Source organism: Pantherophis guttatus, chromosome 1 (genome assembly GCF_059756535.1).
Source record: "Pantherophis guttatus breed Tessera chromosome 1, ASM5975653v1, whole genome shotgun sequence".
Lineage (NCBI taxonomy): Eukaryota > Metazoa > Chordata > Lepidosauria > Squamata > Colubridae > Pantherophis > Pantherophis guttatus.
In genome coordinates this window covers 302387386-302406281 of record NC_142063.1, presented here as the reverse complement: position 1 = coordinate 302406281, position 18896 = coordinate 302387386, and the positions used below count along the sequence as shown (strand labels likewise).

Here is an 18896-nt window from a genome sequence, read left to right as displayed (position 1 = left end):
GTCTCTATATTGTCCTAGAATGGAATTGTAGGTCTATCTTGACCAGTGCCTGACTTACAGCTGCTGTTGGTATATAAATAAATAAATTATCTGCAGATGAGCTATTATTTATGGTCTCTATATTGTCCTAGAATGGAATTGTAGGTCTATCTTGACCAGTGCCTGACTTACAGCTGCTGTTGGTATATAAATAAATAAATTATCTGCAGATGAGCTATTATTTATGGTCTCTATATTGTCCTAGAATGGAATTGTAGGTCTATCTTGACCAGTGCCTGACTTACAGCTGCTGTTGGTATATAAATAAATAAATTATCTGCAGATGAGCTATTATTTATGGTCTCTATATTGTCCTAGAATGGAATTGTAGGTCTACCTTGACCAGTGCCTGACTTACAGCTGCTGTTGGTATCTTGTGTTATGTTAGAACAGGGTGTCAAACTCATGATGACATGTTGTTATCGCATGATGTACTGCAACTTTTTTTCCCTTCGCTAAACCAGTAGTGGACATGGTCAATTCATGATGCATCCGGCCTGCAGACCGAGAGTTTGACACCCCTGTGCAAGAAAGTTTTTATTCTTTTCTCCTCCATGGTCCTCTGTGTGTTTGTTCAGTCATCATTGTCTGATCCCTTCTGATCCCTTTAACATCACTCCCCCAAATTTCTTTAGAGAAAATCCTTTTACAGTTGTTATGTCAGTTTCTATGGGTCAAAATATCAGTACTTCAGAGAATTTTATCTCACACTTAACAAGAATAAGCCAGAAATGTAAGAATAATGGCCAAATAACCATGACTAAAGTAATGAGATTGCAGAGAGAGAAAAATATTCTGCTCTTTGCTTTGTTGTCATGCCCTTTTTCTTTTATCACATTGCAACAAGATTTCTTCTTTCTGAACAAGACTTTCTTGCCTATGTACTTTTCTCCCTTCTGCCCCATTGCCCTTTTTCTCTTTGATCTTTTTAAACATGTTTGTTTTTAAAAGAAGAAGAAACAGCAGCTCCAGATGACCACCTCTCTTTCCAATATTTTCATCGATAGTTTGGGTTCAGGTGAAGGGGGAAGATGGCTGCTAGTAATTCTACTCCTAGGACACCTGCATTGTCCATAAGTGCAAGAAAACTCAAAGATAATGCAGCAGACTGGCACAACCTAATCATGAAATGGGAAACCTTGAATGATAATGGGTTTTCTATTGCCACCAAGATTGTGAACATCAAAAATGCTACACAGTTTAAAGACAGCAATTTGGAGATGGAACATGAGGATCCCTCTGACAGTGAAAGATTGCCACTTAACTATAACATGGAACTGGAGCAGTGCTGTACAGAACTACATTTTTCATGTATTGGCTAAAATACATGAGAAAATGGAAAAACTGTGTTCAATAACTAAAGGGGTCTGTGACTTAGAAACATGTAGCAGAACCCAAGGCACTGTTATTTCACATATGGCCTGTTTCCCATTTCCATGAAGTCTCGGTCAAGCTCTTAGATATGTATTCCCAAGAACTGAAACTCAAGCACACCATTGTGGAAGAAATTGCTCATACTGCTGACCAAGATCTAGTGATGGTTTATTTATCATCATGGTTATATCAGCCCTACATTGACAATAGCAACATAGTTCTGTTAGAAAGTATGTGGTTAGAAACAGGGCATAGGCAGTTATAATTTTACCTATTTGATATATCACCTTAAATTTAAATATTTAGGTAGCAAGATATATAGTGCTAATATTGTTATGGATTTACAATTTTATTACAGCTTATTTATAATAAAGTTCTTACTTTTTTATGAAAAAAATAGTTTGGGTTCAATTTTGGATTCAATTCAATTTGGCCTTGTTGTTGTATTAAAAATTGAAAGAGTTGTGACATATGTGTCACAATATAGAACAGGGGTGTCAAACTGGCAACCCACGGGCCAGATGCGTCCTGTGCAGGCCGCACCCACCCCAGCTCCATGAATTGGAAAAATGTCATGAAATATCATGTGATGGCGTGACACGGTGAGTTTGACACCCGTGATATAGAAGATCTGGGAAGAGCACTGTGCATTGATGTAGCTGGAGATCTGAAAGACTGAGTTAATCTAACTGTGCTAATAAATTTGTTACGTAACAGATAACCTCAACCAAGCATCTGGGATTAATTCTAGAATGCAGGTGACATAATACATAGAAAAGCACGAAAATAATCCTAGACAAAAGACAAAACTATAATTGTAGAATTTCTTCCAGCTCGGCTCATTGCTGAACTCTACCAACATAATATCCATCTATTAGAAATAGAAGTTAATTAGAAATAAGCTTGTTCATACGTTCCTTTTATTTATTTATTTAAATAAATTCCTTTTATTTATATTGTCCCAGGCAGGGATGCGGAGGCTCTGTGGCTAAGAAGCTGAGCTTGTCGATCAAAAGGTTGACAGTTCAGCGGTTCGAATCCCTAATGCTACGTAATGGGGTGAGCTCCCGTTACTTGTCTCAGCTTCTGCCAACCTAGTAGTTTGAAAGCAGGTAAAAAATGCAAGTAGAAAAATACTTACCTTCCCCCTTGGTGGGAAGCTAACTGTGTTCCATGTGCCTCTGGCGTTTAGTCATGCTGGCCACATAACCACAGAGATGTCTTTGGACAGTGCTGGCTCTTTGGCTTTGAAACGGAGATGAGCACCACCCCCTAGAGTCAGGAACGACTAGCACATATGGGTGAGGGGAACCTTTACCTTTACCTTACGTTCCTTAGGAACCCTTTTCATCATTAATATGATATTCCAGGAACCAGAGGAAACAATTTGCAAGATGACATAATATTGCAAGATAAATACAATGTTGCAAGAACAGCATAACCACTTTCAGCCAATAAGTGATAGCCATGTTGGTATTGATTAAATCAAGTAAAGAATAAGCAAATCCATCAGACTGTTATCTTTCTTAGGTACACAGGAATGGCACCCAGCACCACACATACATACACATCAAAGAAAGATCTACATTCTCGGTAAAATTTAATTAAAAATGGCTGCACATCTATCAGAAGAAATAGACTGGAAAACACATTCTCACACATGCACACACCTGTCCCTGTAAAATCTCCAACCTCGACACCCCAATCTTGTAGCCAGCCTTTTGAAAGCTGGTTTCTGTGCTTTATTTCTCGAAATAAACTTTCTCCTTTCCAAGCAGTAGTCCACGTCTCAATTTTGCAATTCCCAGTTCGTGATGGAACCTCTTGTACTTTCAATACATGTTTTTCATGGAAATTAGAAATGCCTCATTTTGCTTATACTATAAAAGCATTATTTTTCCCCAGTAATCCTACTTAAACTGATTTAAAGCCCTTAGTTAAGGACACTGTGAGGGCATGGCAGGTGGAAAGAATGAAATGTACACTAGTCAGTGTGCATTTCATTCTTAAGGAGGGGATATAAATCTAAATAAATAGCAGGAACAAGATCAGCTTGCCTACCATAAGAAATATAAATAATATATTTTTATAATTATACCGTTTACCAATTGACAAAATCTTCCTCAAAAATTTTTTTTTAAAATTCTAACAACAGTGTTTATACCAAGTAGAAATGAATGAACAATCTGTGACTTGTGGCACTTTGGACTGCAGTTATCTGTATGACCAGTAGTATAGAAATTTGAGATAACACAAGCTGAAGATGCACAAAATGGCACTGCCAGATAGAGTGGTGAACTTCAAAAGAACTTGGAGAAAGCAGATGATCTAGACCCATTTCAGTCAGGGTGTAGGTGACATTCAGAAAACTTTGGTTATGCTGGTCAATGACCCATGACAAAGTCAGGATTTGGTGGGGGGGGGCTTCTGTCCCCATCTTAATACTCCTAGGTCTTTCAGTGACTTTTGATGCCATTGACCAATGCAGTGTTTTAAACTGCTATAGACTGAATTACAATAGCTGCCAGAATAAGATATGTACAAATGCAACATATACCAATAAGCTCTCTAATTGTCTGATGTATAATTAATTGTTTCCATTAAAGTGGTTCATTTTTACTATGCAATTATGTGACTGAGAGTCTGAAGGAATGTGCAGACTTTTCCTAGGTACCAAGAAGAGGCTATGTTTCAGAAGGAAATCATTACTTCATTGTTCTAGAATCTTTGGTTCTATATAGCATGGCTATATTATTTGTTAATATAAGAAAGGTGGATATATGGCTTTGAAGTAATAACAATTAGATTGATAAATCTCAGTATAGTAATGAAATTAGATTAATACCTTCTTGTGTGAACATCACAATTGTGATGCCATCAGCAGACATGCATTATACATTCACCATTTTATAATGGTGCCTTACAGAAGACTTATGCTCAAAAGTAAAATGCATGAGCTATAAAACGTTTTCTTTTTATTTGTGATTAAACTACTGTCTCCTGTCTGAGGTGAAAAACTACAAATTATCCCCTTGAAATTTAGTGGGAGGAGGAGGGGAAAAGTAGTATAAAAATGTGCTGATAAGACCTTCAAGAATGCTGAATCCTTCATCCTGGTAAATTATGCATGTACTTGTAACAATTCATTTCTGGTCTTTCATGAAGGCCTTTTGAGATAAGAAAGTCTAGAGTAGCAAAAAATATTTTCAGTTAAAACATTACATTGGTTTTGCCCCAGTTTAATTATGATTGAATTCCAAATGAGGGAATACAAATGGCATAATTTGGTTCAGCCTGTTTTTCACAATATACAGCTTTTTCAAAGTATATATGTATGCATTTTAGTATTCTTGTGAATTTTCTGCCTAATTTTGGAACTTGTTGTCACACCATTTTTTTTTCTTTCTCATCCAGTAGAAATTGAGCCCATCAGCAGGGAAGAAGGAGGGCAGGCCCAATCCTTTTACATTCATGAGTTTAGTGATTATGTTGGCCCTCATGAAAGATTGGACCAGCGTAAAATCTGCCCACTGAAAGTGAGCTGAATACTTTTGACCTTAAAAAGCTTTGATGCAATAAGTCAGAGTTGTCTGAATGGAGCTCTTTAAAGCTTACCTGATTTGAAGTATATATCAGGAAGCAATTCAAGTTTGGAATGGGATTATGGAATGGGGTAATCCAGTTTATCTCTTGAATAAGCTTCTGGATCTAGTCTTTCCCATCATATGTTGGTAGCCAATTGCTTCTATTCCTGACAAGATCAAACTTGGGCCATAGTAACATCTGCCTTATTTACATCTAGATAAAGTATTGTTACAAGTTGTACTTAGACCTCTCTTGGAAGATTCTTAGAAACTGCTATTGGTCCCAAATGCAGCAGCAGCAATGTTGATGGGCATTTGAAGATAGGTGTCAAGATTGAATCACTTTGTTTCTTTCAAACCTAATGCTTTTCAACTTACCAATGAACTGGGGGGAGGAAAGGGGGAAATAGGATGCTGAGAATGTGTCCATGGACCGTGAGAGCCTGGTAACCATCAAGGTCATCACTGCAGGTGCTTGAGAAAGAAATGGACTGTTCCCATAACAAAAGGATATCTCATAATTGGACAATGTGATCAACCAGCATGGGGAGAAAGGGAAAGTACTGTTTAACTAAGCAATTAGTTGCGCGGGAAAACCAGAACTGGTTTGATTCTTCAGTACTAAAATGATGTCTCCAATAAAGTTTTACTTTTGGGAATTCAAAGCTCCCGAGAGTGTTTCTTTCTTTTGAATTCACTAGTTGGACAGATGACAGTAGGACTACGTATTAGTTCTGTAGGAATTGTGCTGGTTGCCAGATGATTTTTGTACACAATTCAAAGTGGCTATTTAAAACATCTAGTTGCAGGATTGATTAGGGAATATTTGTCTAATATCAGCCTGCCTGCACTGTAAAGAGAAACGGGAAGTATTTCTGTTCGTTCCAGTTTTAACTAAGGCACTGCTGGTGGAGATAATAGAAAAAGCCACCTCAGCAGCTTCACCTGGATGCACCTGGTTTCAAGAGAATAGGTTGCCATTTTCTGTTGCATTCCTCTGCCAACCAGTCGAGGTCTTCCCATTCAAAAAGGCATTTTTCCACCACAGGGAGGGAGTATTAATTTTTCTCTTTTTTACTGTATCCTTCAACTTTTCATGTTGTTTCTTGTCTTGTTTTTGTTTTCTTTCTTTTAAATGAGTTTAATTTTGTCTTAGTTTTAAGTACTGTTAGTCATTCTGGGTGGTGTCTAGGCATTAAAGGCTAGGATATGAATTTTTATATAAATAAAAACTTAAATAAGCTATTTTGCATCCCAGAGAGACAATAGTAACACTACCAAATAAAGGTTTATTTTAAAGGGGGAAAGACTTGGTCCTTTTTCTGTACTTTCTTCTTCTTTTTCCTCAGTAAGATCTTCATCCCCCAGAAAGGGCACCAGAGAACTTCTCTCTTGCTTGTAGCTCTGTAGGGGGCATAGATAAGGACAATTAAGCATAGGTAGAGGAACATATATGCTCTTTCTGTAATCTCTCGTTGCAGAAATCACTGTGGTCACAACAAAAATGTTCTATTTTTACTTCTAGATTAGAGGAACTCATTATGGTGCCATATCTTGCCTGTGGCCCGCAGTCCAGTATTTTCTCTTGAAGTTCCTCTTCTTTGGATGGAATAAATTAAGAGAAAAAGGGGAAAAAAGTAAACAAGTATGTATCTTCTGAGGAATTGATACCTCACACCATATTTTCAAACATTATTTCATTCAATCGTCTTGTCCGTAACTGCTAATACCTCATTTAGCCATCCTTATTCTCCCTTTTTGGGAAAGTGAAAAAGATCCTTACCATCCCATCCCATCCCATCCCATCCCATCCCATCCCATCCCATCCCATCTCATCTCATCTCATCTCATCTCATCTCATCTCATCTCATCTCATCTCATCTCATCATCTTGTAATGGCAATAGGTGCAATGTTGGAATACCTGAAAAAAATGGGTTAGGGACAGATTGTCATGGAGAAAATCTATCTACGAGGTTGCCAGGAATTGAAACCCAAACCCGAATGATGGCACATAATCAATCAGTATTCTTGATGACTTTCCTATCTATTCCCCCCATTTCAGCATAGAAGAGTACAGTCAAATAAAGAAGAAGTTGAAGTTTCTTACTGAAATAGGTCCTCAAAGCATGGCAGATGTGAATTTCAGGAGGTGCTTAGCAGGTCAAATGCCATACTTCTAGCCCCCTGGCTCTACAGAATTGACATTGCAAAGCATTGGCTTCAGGACAAAGAGCAGACAGTCAGCAGATGGATTGTTAGGCACCTTTTAGCTGAATTTGGCAATCTCTCATATGCAAATCCAAATTTCAGGTAAGATTTTGCTTGCCAGATTTTACTACTTGCACTCAGGCAAACACAGAAAGCTAGTAATTAAACAATATGAGTATGTGGATTATATTAGCAGAAGATTTTTCTCCCTCCCAAAAAACATATTTTCTCAGTAATTGCTCATATTTTGTAGAATACATTGAGAAATAAATGAATCAAAGTTATCTAATACATCTGTTGTTATTATAAAGCAAATACATTGATGTGAGTTGCAGCAGTCCTCTTTTAATGTTATATTTAACCTTGGATAAAAAAGTCAAATGATGTTATGGTTGTGGTATTTACATCCCAATTAGTAACCAATATTGATAGAATTTCTTATTTTATTTTCAATATTTTAATCTATCTAAATAGTGGGTGTTAATATACTCTAATCATGTCACATGAACATCGTTGTATTCAAATAATACAATATATCAAGATTTATAATATAACAAAAAAGGAAATGTTCTGCTTTGAGACTGAAGTTTATAAAGTCATTGCCACAATTAAAATAACACTATAGATAGTCCTTGTTTAACAACTCTAATTGGGATTGGCAAGCTTGCCACTAAGTGAAGCAGTTACTAAGTGGAAAATCATGTGATTGCATCTATATTTTCTGGTTAGAAAGAGAGAAATATATTTGATATCACACACTTGACTTTTGTTTGTCTCCTACCACTCCCCTTTTGGAATGATCCAGTGTCTCTTAATGACTTAATGACACATCAAAAGCAATTCCTGAGATTGGAAGCCATGGATGCACTATTTAAATAGTTTACTCTCTTGAAATCCCTTCCTCTCCAATCTCTCTGTTCTGCAAGGGAGCAAGGGGGGAAAAAACCAGGTTGGCATAGGACAAGCTGTACTGACTATAATAGCAAGTGCAAGCCACTTTCATATTGTTCCGAAGAAAGTTATATGAGCATTAATTATGAGTAATAAGAAATAAGAAACAGTTAGTTTTCATTTTGGTCAAGCAATAAGTTTTGGAATTTTCCTTCCTTCCTCTTTTCTCTCTTTCCTTCCTTCCTTCCTTCCTTCCTTCTGCTTTAACGTTGAGTAATTTTCCTTTTACCCTTTAGAGACACTTTAAATTACTTTCAAAGACTATCAAAAAAGCTGCATATTGTACAATACCCTTTTTCAAGATCTAAAGTGCATACCTACAGGTGGAAGTAAGGCACCAATTGCCTGTGAACAGCATTAGACCTTGTGGAGACATCACAAAGTGCAGGGAGGTCAAATTGTGAACCGCAGCAGAGTTCTAGAGTTACAGATGTCTTATTTTCCAGCATTTTTTGACAACTTTCCCACTTTTATCTTGTTTATGGCACAACCTTCCCAATAGAACATACTGTCCTCTTGAAAGGAAGGAGACAGGCTGGTTATAAATACAGACAACTTATGCACAAGACAAATGTTTAACTAAGATTTCAGCAAGATAAGAAATGGCATCATGGCATTTTTTAAAATTACTAAATTAATACATGAAACAGAATGTGATGAAAAGATACAGTCTGTTCAGTCATTTGATAACCATTTGTCAAGGATGTTCTAATTTGAATTTCTGCACAGAGCTGGGGAGTTAAGTCAATGCCCCAAATGGCACCTTCCAAGTCTAGGATTCCATAAGTTAAAAATTAGTGGACTTTTCCCCATTGTAATGAGAATCAACTACCACTTAGTATCATTCCTTACCTCACAAACTTGAAAATTACCTTTTCATGGTGTTGCATCTCATAGTTCATTTTATTATCCTTTACAATTAGCTTCCTGCTTTGCCAAATAGTCTCCTGTGTATTCTCGTGATATGGATTACTGGTATGCTCAGCATTCCACTTTGCACACTGTCCTTTATCTAAGAACAGTGTTTCTCAGACTTGTCAAGATTCATGGACTTCAACTCCCAGAATTCCCTAGCTACCCATTCTGGGAGTTGAAGTCCACACATCTTAAAAGTTGAACACTGGCTTAGAAGGATGATTGGCTTCCTGAAACCAACCAGGATGAGGCCTGGGAAGTTAATCAAGAACTTCCCAGTTAAATACATATAACAAATATGCACTTCATCATTTCCCAATCTCTGCTAGTTTCTGCAATTCTTCAACAGTTATTTTGTGTGCCAAAACTATGGTATATTTTTTAGCATCTTGTAAAAATGGGCATTTTTTTTGCCCCCCCCAAAAATAGAAATCAACAAAAAAAAGGTCACAACTCACAATCAAATGTCTGTGGAATGACAAAACCAGTCATAAACTGACTGCTTGCCAAACACCCAACATACAGTCACATAACCATGGATGGAAGCACAACATGACCATTTACAATGTCAAATGAGTGATTTATAGGCAGTAAGGAATGACTTACGGGCAATAAAGCAACCATTTCATGGCCACTGTAAATGCAAACAGTCTTTAAACAACCGGTCATAAGTCGAGGACTACCTGTATATGTTATTCCTTTAATTCACATGCTCCAGCAACAAAACATATCTCAGCTTTAGTTGGTCATAAAGCCTTCTCACATTAGTATCCACAGATAAACAAGATATTGTGGGGGGAAAGAATCCCATTTTTCTCAGGTGGCAAAGAAGCTAGAATAGAATAGAATAGAATAGAATAGAATAGAATAGAATAGAATAGAATAGAATAGAATAGAATAGAATAGAATAGATAACAGAGTTGGAAGGGACCTTGGAGGTCTTCTAGTCCAACCCCCTGCTTAGGCAGGAAACCCTACACCACTTCAGACAAATGATTATCCAACATCTTCTTAGACACTTCCAGTGTTGCAGCATTCACAACTTCTGGAGGCAAGTTGTTCTGCTGATTAATTGTCCTTACTGTCAGGAAATTTCTCTTTAGTTCTAGGTTGCTTCTCTCCTTGATTAGTTTCCACCCATCGCTTCTTGTCCTACCCTCAGGTGCTTTGGAGAATAGCTTGACTCCCTTTCTTTGTGGCAGCCCCTGAGATATTGGAACACTGCTATCATGTCTCCCCTAGTCCTTCTTTTCATTAAACTAGACATGCCCAGTTCCTGCAACCGTTCTTCATATGTTTTAGCCTCCAGTCCCCTAATCATCTTTGTTGCTCTGTTCTGCTCTCTTTCTAGAGTCTCAATATCTTTTTTACTTCGTGGTGACCAAAACTGAATGCAGTATTCCAAGTTATGAAGTGGTATTAACATTTCACGTGATCTTGATTCTATCCCTCTGTTTATGCTGCCCAGAACTATGTTGGCTTTTTTGGCAGCTGCTGCACACTGCTGGCTCATATTTAAATGGTTGTCCACTAGGACTCCAAGATCCCTCTCACAGTTACTACCATTGGGCAAGGTACCATATATACTGTACCTGTGCATTTTGTTTTTCTTTTGTAAGGTTCTAAATATAGAACCTTACTTTTTTCACCATTGAATTTCATTTTGTTAGCGCCCAATGCTCAAGTCTGTCAAGATCCTTCTGTATCTTAAGTCTATCTTCTGGAGTGTTGACTATTCCTGCTAGCTTGGTGCCATCTGCAAATTTGATGAGTTCCTCATCTATCCCCTCATCCAAGTCATTGATAAAGATGTTGAAGAGTATTGGGCGTAAAACAGAGCCTTGGGGCACTCCGCTGCATACTTCCATCTATGTAGATGCAGTTCCATTGAGGACTACTTGTTGAGTGCGGTTGGTCTAATGAACCACTTCTGCTTCTGTATTTGGTGACACATTCCTATGCAATTTCAGATTCAGTAAATTCTTCTTAATCTACATATTCTAAATTTCAATCCACATATCTGTACTATTTACATTTATTATTTACATTACAAGTGGGGTAAACATTTCCCCACCTTTAGCATCTTCTAGAGCTTCTTCTAGAATTCCTTAATCTTCAAAGACCTACTGCGTTTTTTTCTCCCTACCTTTTTCAGTAATTGCAGATTAGAAGCCATGTTGTAAGAATTGCACATATGATCAAGCCAATTCGGTCACAAAAGATTGTTAGGAAATCAGAAATGGTTAATCCCAGCAACATACAAAATTAGATCAAAGAAAAAAATAACTAATTGGAAAAAGGAAGTTAGTGTCTGAATGATAGAAGCAAAATGATGGCATAAAAATAATAAGCCAAACTAATTTCACATCTAATGTGTATTATTATTACGGATGGTGGTAATGGTCTTACATATGTGGATTCACATAGCAATAGCATTCAGACTGCTTCACAGTGCTTTTACAGCCCTCTCTAAGTGGATAAAGTCAGCATATTGCCCCCAACAATCTGGGTCCTCATTTTACCCACCTCGGAAGGATGGAAGGCTGAGTCAACCTTGAGCCTGGTGAGATTCAATCTGCCAAATTGCAGGCAGCCTGCTGTCAGCAGAAGTAGCCTGCAGTACTGCACTCTAACCACTGCACCACCGCGGCTCCATGTTGCAATGTGGTTGTTTAATTAATTACTTACTTAACATTATTATGACTATTCCCATGTAATAATTTCCTCCATCTGTCTAATTGTGAATTACAGTAGCCCATTTGTATAAATCTGTTGTTAATTTTTTTTTCAACTCTTCCTACAGTGTGTCATGCCTAGTCCTGAGCCTGTGTACCAATCTCACTATGTCTCCTGCACATGTTCTGCTTCTTGTTGGAATCCAGCCTCCTATACACTTGAAACAATCACAATTTTTCAGGGTAGATTGAAAAGAGATTTTTAGTCTCCTGAGGGGTAGAGAGGAGAGAGCAGGATAATAAACTTTGTAGCCAGTCTTCTATGTTTGGGAATGAGAGGAAGAAAAAAAAATGAATTATCACCAGAACTAGTTGTAGCCTAATATAATATCACTGCAAAATTGCTTGGTGTATTAACTTTTGCGCTTTAAACTTACTTTTTTTTTCTTCTTGAGAATTTCATCCACTCCATCCAATCCTGATTTTCTTGAACTTCTTCTTCCTCTTCCCTCATTTATTTGGTTTTCAATTCTATCTTCATTCATTCTCTCTACATGACCAAACCACTTCACCATACTTTCCTTTAGACTAGTCAATCACTTGTGTATTCAATCCATCTTTATGTAGCATTGTTTTTGGACCCTTCCTCTTCATTGTGTACTTCTTCAGTATCCCTTTCTCAATGTATCCAATGTATTTCTCCTGACGTACCCAGTTCTGTAGAACATGGATAAAAACATGTGCTTATTTCATTATTTAGCTGCTTTCAGGCACTTGCTTGTATAACAGAATGACAAAGTTGGAAGGGAACTTTTCTAGTCCAACTCCCTGCTTAGGCAGGAAACCCTATACCACTGATGGCAAACCTTTTTGGCACCAAGTGCCGAAAAGGGAGCACTTTGCGCACTCGTCAGGGCCATGACCAGGAAAAGGAGCTGCCCAAGGGGCATGTACATGCTGGATAAGATACTTCCAGGTTCTTGTGAGTGCATGTGCACTGGCCAGCAAGTCTTCTGGTTACCGCCGCGCATGCTCACACACCGATCAGCTGGCTGGCACACATGCTCATGCTGGAAAAGAGAAGACCAGCTCTTCTGGTTTCCAGCACTGCCACATGCACAAAGACCAGCTGATCGATTGTGCACATGTGTGCCAGAAACCTGGAAGAGGAATGGGCGACGCCGCACATGCCAGGTGACATGGCTCCATGTGCCACTTTGGTCACCCATGTCATAGGTTCGTCATCACGGCCATTTCAGACAAATGGCCATTTGTCTGAAATGGCCATTTCAGACAAATGGTTATTCAATCTCTTCTTAAAAACTTCCAGTGTTGGAGCATTCACAGCTTCTGGAGGCAAGTTGTTCCACTGATTAATTGTTCTAACTGTCAGAAAATTTCTTCTTACTCCTAGGTTGCTTCTCTCCTTGATTATTTATTTATTTATTTTTATTTATTATCAAATTTATAGACCGCCCTTCTCCCGAAGGACTCAGGGCGGTGTACAGCCAAAGTAAAAAACATAGATACAAACATTAAAAATAATTTTAAAAGATATATATAAGTTTGGCCCCAAAGTTAAAAAACAATAACAAAACATATTAAAAACATTTAAAAAGTGTTAAGCCAGCCCGGCTTGCTGAAAAAGAAAAGTCTTCAGGGCACGGCGGAAGGCACTGAGGTCTTGAATTCTTCGTATCTCTGGGGGCAGTTGATTCCAGAGGGCAGGTGCCCCCACAGAAAAGGCCCTCCCCCTGGGGGCCACCAGTCTACATTGCTTGGCCGATGGCACCCTGAGGAGGCCCTCTCTGTGGGAGCGCACCAGTCGGTGGGAGGTTATTGGTGGCAGCAGACCATCTCGAAGGTATCCAGGTCCTATGCCATGGAGCGCTTTAAAGGTGATAACCAACACCTTGAAGCTTAGTTTCCACCCACTGCTTTTTGTCCTGCTTTCTGGTGCTTTGGAAAATAGGTTGATTCCCTCTTGTTTGTAGCAACCCCTTAGAAATTGGAACACTGCTATCATACCCATTGTATATCTAGTTTAAGGAAGTTAATGAAACCCAGATTGTATCCATTACATTTGTTTTTCTTCTCAAATCAGTCAATGGAATAACAGAGAATTCTTTCTAGCAAACAACATTTCAACCAAGGAATTTATGGTGTCTGATAAAATCTGATATCTCAAAACATAGTAGCTATGAGACCAAGGAGAACTTGGTGCTTGTAGCTTCTCTGAGCCATAATCCGTCACCATCCATGCACTATTGAAAATCTGAAGAGCAACAGCATGGTGTTACTCTCACTCTGGCTCTGGAGCTGGACTTAAAAACTTTCCTTGGATAACTGTGTACTCCAAGCAGCTGATTAAACCTACTATTTATACTATTTTGTGCTTCCTTGCCAGTTGAATAGTTTCTGTAACCCAAGGCTTTTTGTCCTCCTGTACATTGAATTACGTGCAACAATATGCATTCCCAGTGAGCAAAAACATCACACGCCATCTGTGTGCTTTTCTTCCTCTTTGGGTATTATTCCTGGCATATAAATTATAACCTGGGAAATGAACCAAGAACACGAAATACACTTTCATTCCATTTTTTTCCTCATCTATGCTATTCTGAAAACTTGTTGGCTTTGGTGTGAAAAGATTTAAATGGTATTAAATAGATGCATCACGTATACATAAAGCATATAAAAGAGAATGGATGAGAACTCACAATCTCCTTGTTAACTCATTTATTTTATACATCTGTACCACACCACCCACACCACACCACACCACACCATACCATACCATACCACACCATATTTGTAACATATAATATAAATCAAATACTGAGAGAGATTTCTTCAGATATCGATAAATGGGAGTAATTAAACCTTATACTATGCAGAAAGTTCTGAGTTGCCTGAACTGTGAGACGAGTGGCAAATAAATTTGATAAATTCTCTCAAAATGAATATTATTCCCAGATTAATTTTTATTCTGAGAGGAATTCCAGTTTATACATCTGGAAAACAGTTTCAGAAAATAAATTTCTAATGACTATTTGTTTTTCCTTGACATAAACTCTTGGGGAATATGATAGTTTAATAAAGTAACAAATAAACAAATAGATACACTGCTATCTAAATAAATGCATAGGCAAGATGCTTAGATGGCTAATTACCAAACCATTTAGTAAGTTCCAATTGATTGATTGACTGATTGATTGATTTTAGTTGCCGCCCATCTCACTGATGAAGTGACTCTGGGCCTTAAGTTAATGGAAACCAATGCCCTATCAAATGCTGTTGAACCTAAACTCCCTTCTGTGCTGACCACTGAACTGTGGTAAAGTAACTTGTAACAATGTTGTAAGGTCAGTGGTTTCCATCCACAGGCTAAATATTTACACAACAAACTCAATAACTTGATTTGCACTTGGAACTGGACCAACTATCAGTGAACCATATATTTTCATCCATGCACCTTGACACTCCAGGGTCAAGATGGACTGCATGGTGCTTGTTGCTCACATATTGGTGCCACTAGGGTAGGCTGAACCTGGATCACAGTGATCCAAGAGGGAGTTGGTATTCAAAAATGCATTATCATTTCCTAAGAAAACATTTTGATTTACATGGAGAAGAACCTAAAGAAAATCTGTGTTCTGTAGGCTCTAGTTGACTTTGCATGATTGACTGTCCCATCTAGCTATGGATTTCTGTGCCTCCATGACTATTTCTATATTTCTGTGTTGGCTTCTGAAGAGAACAGAATCTCCCCAACAACCCTTTCTCTTTTCTTATCTTTATTGAGGTCTCACCTAAGAATAGCAATCACATAGCTCACAAAGTTGCTATTCCTATCAGTAACCTCTGATACCATCTTCCACCAGGTAATCACTACATTTTTGCCTTCTATTCTCACACACACACCCCTCCCCATAACATCATTAATGGAGTAGAGATTCACTGGCTTTTCTTTCTTTCCAGAAGCTTGCTAGAGAGAGAGATTGTGAATCATTTTCCTCACTGCCTAAGCACAACTATTTCACCTTCCTTTCTTCTTTTCTCTTTGCTGTACCTACCTTAATCTCTGCACAATCTCTGGCAGCCAAAGCCCCAACAGCAGCAGCAGCAGCAGCAGCAGGATGTATTACCCCCATCCCCAAGAGATGACAACTACTATGTTGGCCATATTTTGAAATATTGGCAAGAAGAATGCAACTGAGACAAAGAATTTTTTAACTGAAGAACCTTTCTGCCATCTCACTGGAGATTTTCTTTTTAAAAACTTAATCATATTTGAGGGCTTCTTGCTCAGGATAGTTATTTTGAAAGTTTAGTACTCAAAATGAATTGACTACTTTTTAAGAATTTTCTTCTGAGCACAGGTGGTTAAGCACCAGACTAGAAAGTGGGAGACCATGAGCTCTAATTCTATCATGAAAGCCAACTGAGTAACCGTGGGCCAGTCACTCTCTACCAGCACAATTCATCTCACAGGATTATTGGAAGGAAAATAGCCGATACGTTGGCCACCTTGAGTTATTTGTAAAAATAAAGTGGGGAAGGAAGGAAGGAAGGAAGGAAGGAAGGAAGGAAGGAAGGAAGGAAGGAAGGAAGGAAGGAAGGAAGGAAGGAAGGAATTTGATTGTAAGAAGTTAGATATTCCACATTGCATGGAAAGTTAGATTAAGAACTGGGTACACTGATAAAAAAATCAGTAGAGTATGTGGAAATATATTTGTTTATATTTCATATTTCTTAACCACCTATCTTCCTTGGAAATATCTGCACAGACAAATAGCTAGATCACAGCTTTCATTTAGAGTGTGTTGATCTATCATCCTTTTTTTAAAAAATCTACCATAAATCCATTTATTCTTATATCTAATGTTTGTATACGTATTCACTATAACACTGTTTTTCAAACAATATCTAATTCTGGTCAGGTATACCAAGACTCTACAGAAATTGAACTCTATGTTTGTTACAAGTAATGAAACATCAGACCAGGGGTGAAATCTAAAATTTATTACTACCGGTTCTGTGGGCGTGGCTTGGTGGGAGGGGGGTAATGTGACTGGGTAGGTGTGGCCAATTTTTTTTTTACTTTTAAAACCATTTTTTCTACAACCTCTTCGGCGAAGAGGTTGTAAAAAAATGCTTTCAAAAGGCTCTGACAATCCAAGCTGAGTTGCCTGATCGGAAGCAACTTGGAAGCTCAGCTTGGATCGTCAGAGGCATTTAAAAGAAAAAAAGAGTTTTTTTCTTTTAAAAGCCTTTGATGATCCCAGCTGAGCCGCACGATCATCAGAGGCTTTTTTTTTTTACTTTTAAAAGCATTTTTTCGTCGGAAGAGGTTGTAGAAAAAATGCTTTTAAAAGTTTTTTAAAAAGCCTCTGATGATCGTGTGGCTCAGCTGGGCATGGCGGAGGGGCAGGGATTTTTGCTACCAGTTCTCCGAACCACCCACCGCCATCGCTACCAGATCGGGTGATCCGGTCCGAACCGGGAGCATTTCACCCCTGCATCAGACCAAATCTGGTACCAGCTACCAGGCAGGAATTGCTATAAAGCAGATCACAGCGAAACAATCCATAAAGGAAGGTCAAAGGTAACAGCTACTAGTTATATGATGTAGGACACATAATTATCAGTGAAAAACTGAGTTGACATGGATAGGAAAGGGAGGAAAAGGATATGTTGGCATGCTATTAAAATGAAAGCTGTAATGGATCTCATATTGAAAATCCTCAATATTTGTATACTTTGCCACTGAAATTTGGAAATTTGGAAATTGTCAATACCCCTTATGAAGTTGATTAATTCATAGTTGGAAACACATGTGCATCAGGGGTGGTGCTGTGACCCCGGCCCCGGTGGCTGATTTATCTTCGCATGCTGAGTCGGAGGATGATATGGAGGAGGAGGAAGCTGTCATGAGCTATGTGCCGGGGGGCCATCTTCACTGGTGAGTCAGCAAGAACTGACAGTTGCTGACGTGCCTCTGGACCCCAGCCAAATTGAGGAGGAAACAGAGGCCGGTAACGAGGAGGAGGAGCCCCTATTGGATGCAAGAGAGAGACGTAGGAGACGTCGTAGAGAACAGCTATTGCCACGTCCAAGAGGTGTGGTCAGGAGACATAGGGCCACACCCTACAAAGTATAAAAGGGGTGTGACTGGGCTGGAAAAGTGTGGTGAACAATTTGTTGGTGTTTTGGATGCAATGGATTTACAACTGTAGGTTTGGAGTTTTTTGATAAGAGTCTGCATTCCTGCATTAGCCTGCTGGCCGGCTGCCAAGACCTTTGAAACATTGCCTGGAAACTATTGGACTGATATACATTTTGGAAGAGAACTATTTATTAAAGGGCCAGCTTCATTCTCTCTAGCCTGCGTTTGTTACTGCCGGGCTATTTGAGCCTCTGCAAGGCCACTTGTGGGAGGGGACAGAACAGGTGGGTTCTACTTACCTTTACTACCAGTTCACATCACACAGATCACCTATGATGACATCAAGGTCAGTGGGTGGAGCCTCCTGTCAGTTTTACTGCCAGTTCTTGTGAACCTGGCTAACCCGGGGACAACCCACCACTGATGTGCATGTGAATGTGTGTATGAGAGTGTATGTGATACTTAAGCCAACTACAGTACTCTGTAAAAACTTTGCAAGTTAATAAAGGTTTTATGAATACCGGATGTTTCCTCTTCAGTATTTCAATTACTTCATAGAAACCTGAGGTTTGTATCTCTTGTAAATGTGTTGCCTAATTAATGCAATAATTAATGATCAAGAATTAATTTTATTTATTTATTTATTTTATTTTATTCGATTTCTATACCGCCCTACTCCCGAAGGACTCAGGGCGGTGCACAGCCAAACAATAAAACACATCCATACAAAATTTAAAAGTAGAATAAAATCAAATTAAATAATTTTGGTTCCGACAAATTTAAAACCTCGAACTATTTAAAACCAATTTTAAAATTGAATGTATAAAATACTAAAAGATATTTAAAAATTAAAAATCTTTTATGAAAGAGGGAGAAAATTAGGCCAGGCCCGCCTGATGAAATAATAAGGTCTTTAAAGCGCGGCGGAAGGTGCGCAGATCCGGGATCCTCCGTATCTCTGGGGGGAGCTCGTTCCAGAT

The 18896-nt window shown here is 38.5% G+C and overlaps 1 long non-coding RNA gene and 1 pseudogene across 1 annotated transcript; one reads left to right on the top strand and one right to left on the bottom strand.

Moving 5' to 3' along the window:
* Positions 1-1069: 1069 nt before the first annotated feature.
* LOC117671413 (cyclin-dependent kinase 2-interacting protein pseudogene) lies at positions 1070-1736 on the top strand (annotated as a pseudogene).
* Positions 1737-6555: 4819 nt separating this feature from the next.
* Positions 6556-9140, bottom strand: LOC132711988 (uncharacterized). The gene is made up of 3 exons (XR_009622693.2): positions 9030-9140; positions 8475-8672; positions 6556-6596 (listed from the first exon to the last, which is right to left on the bottom strand). It is a non-coding gene; the product is annotated as an uncharacterized LOC132711988 (long non-coding RNA).
* Between the last annotated feature and the right edge of the window lie 9756 nt (positions 9141-18896).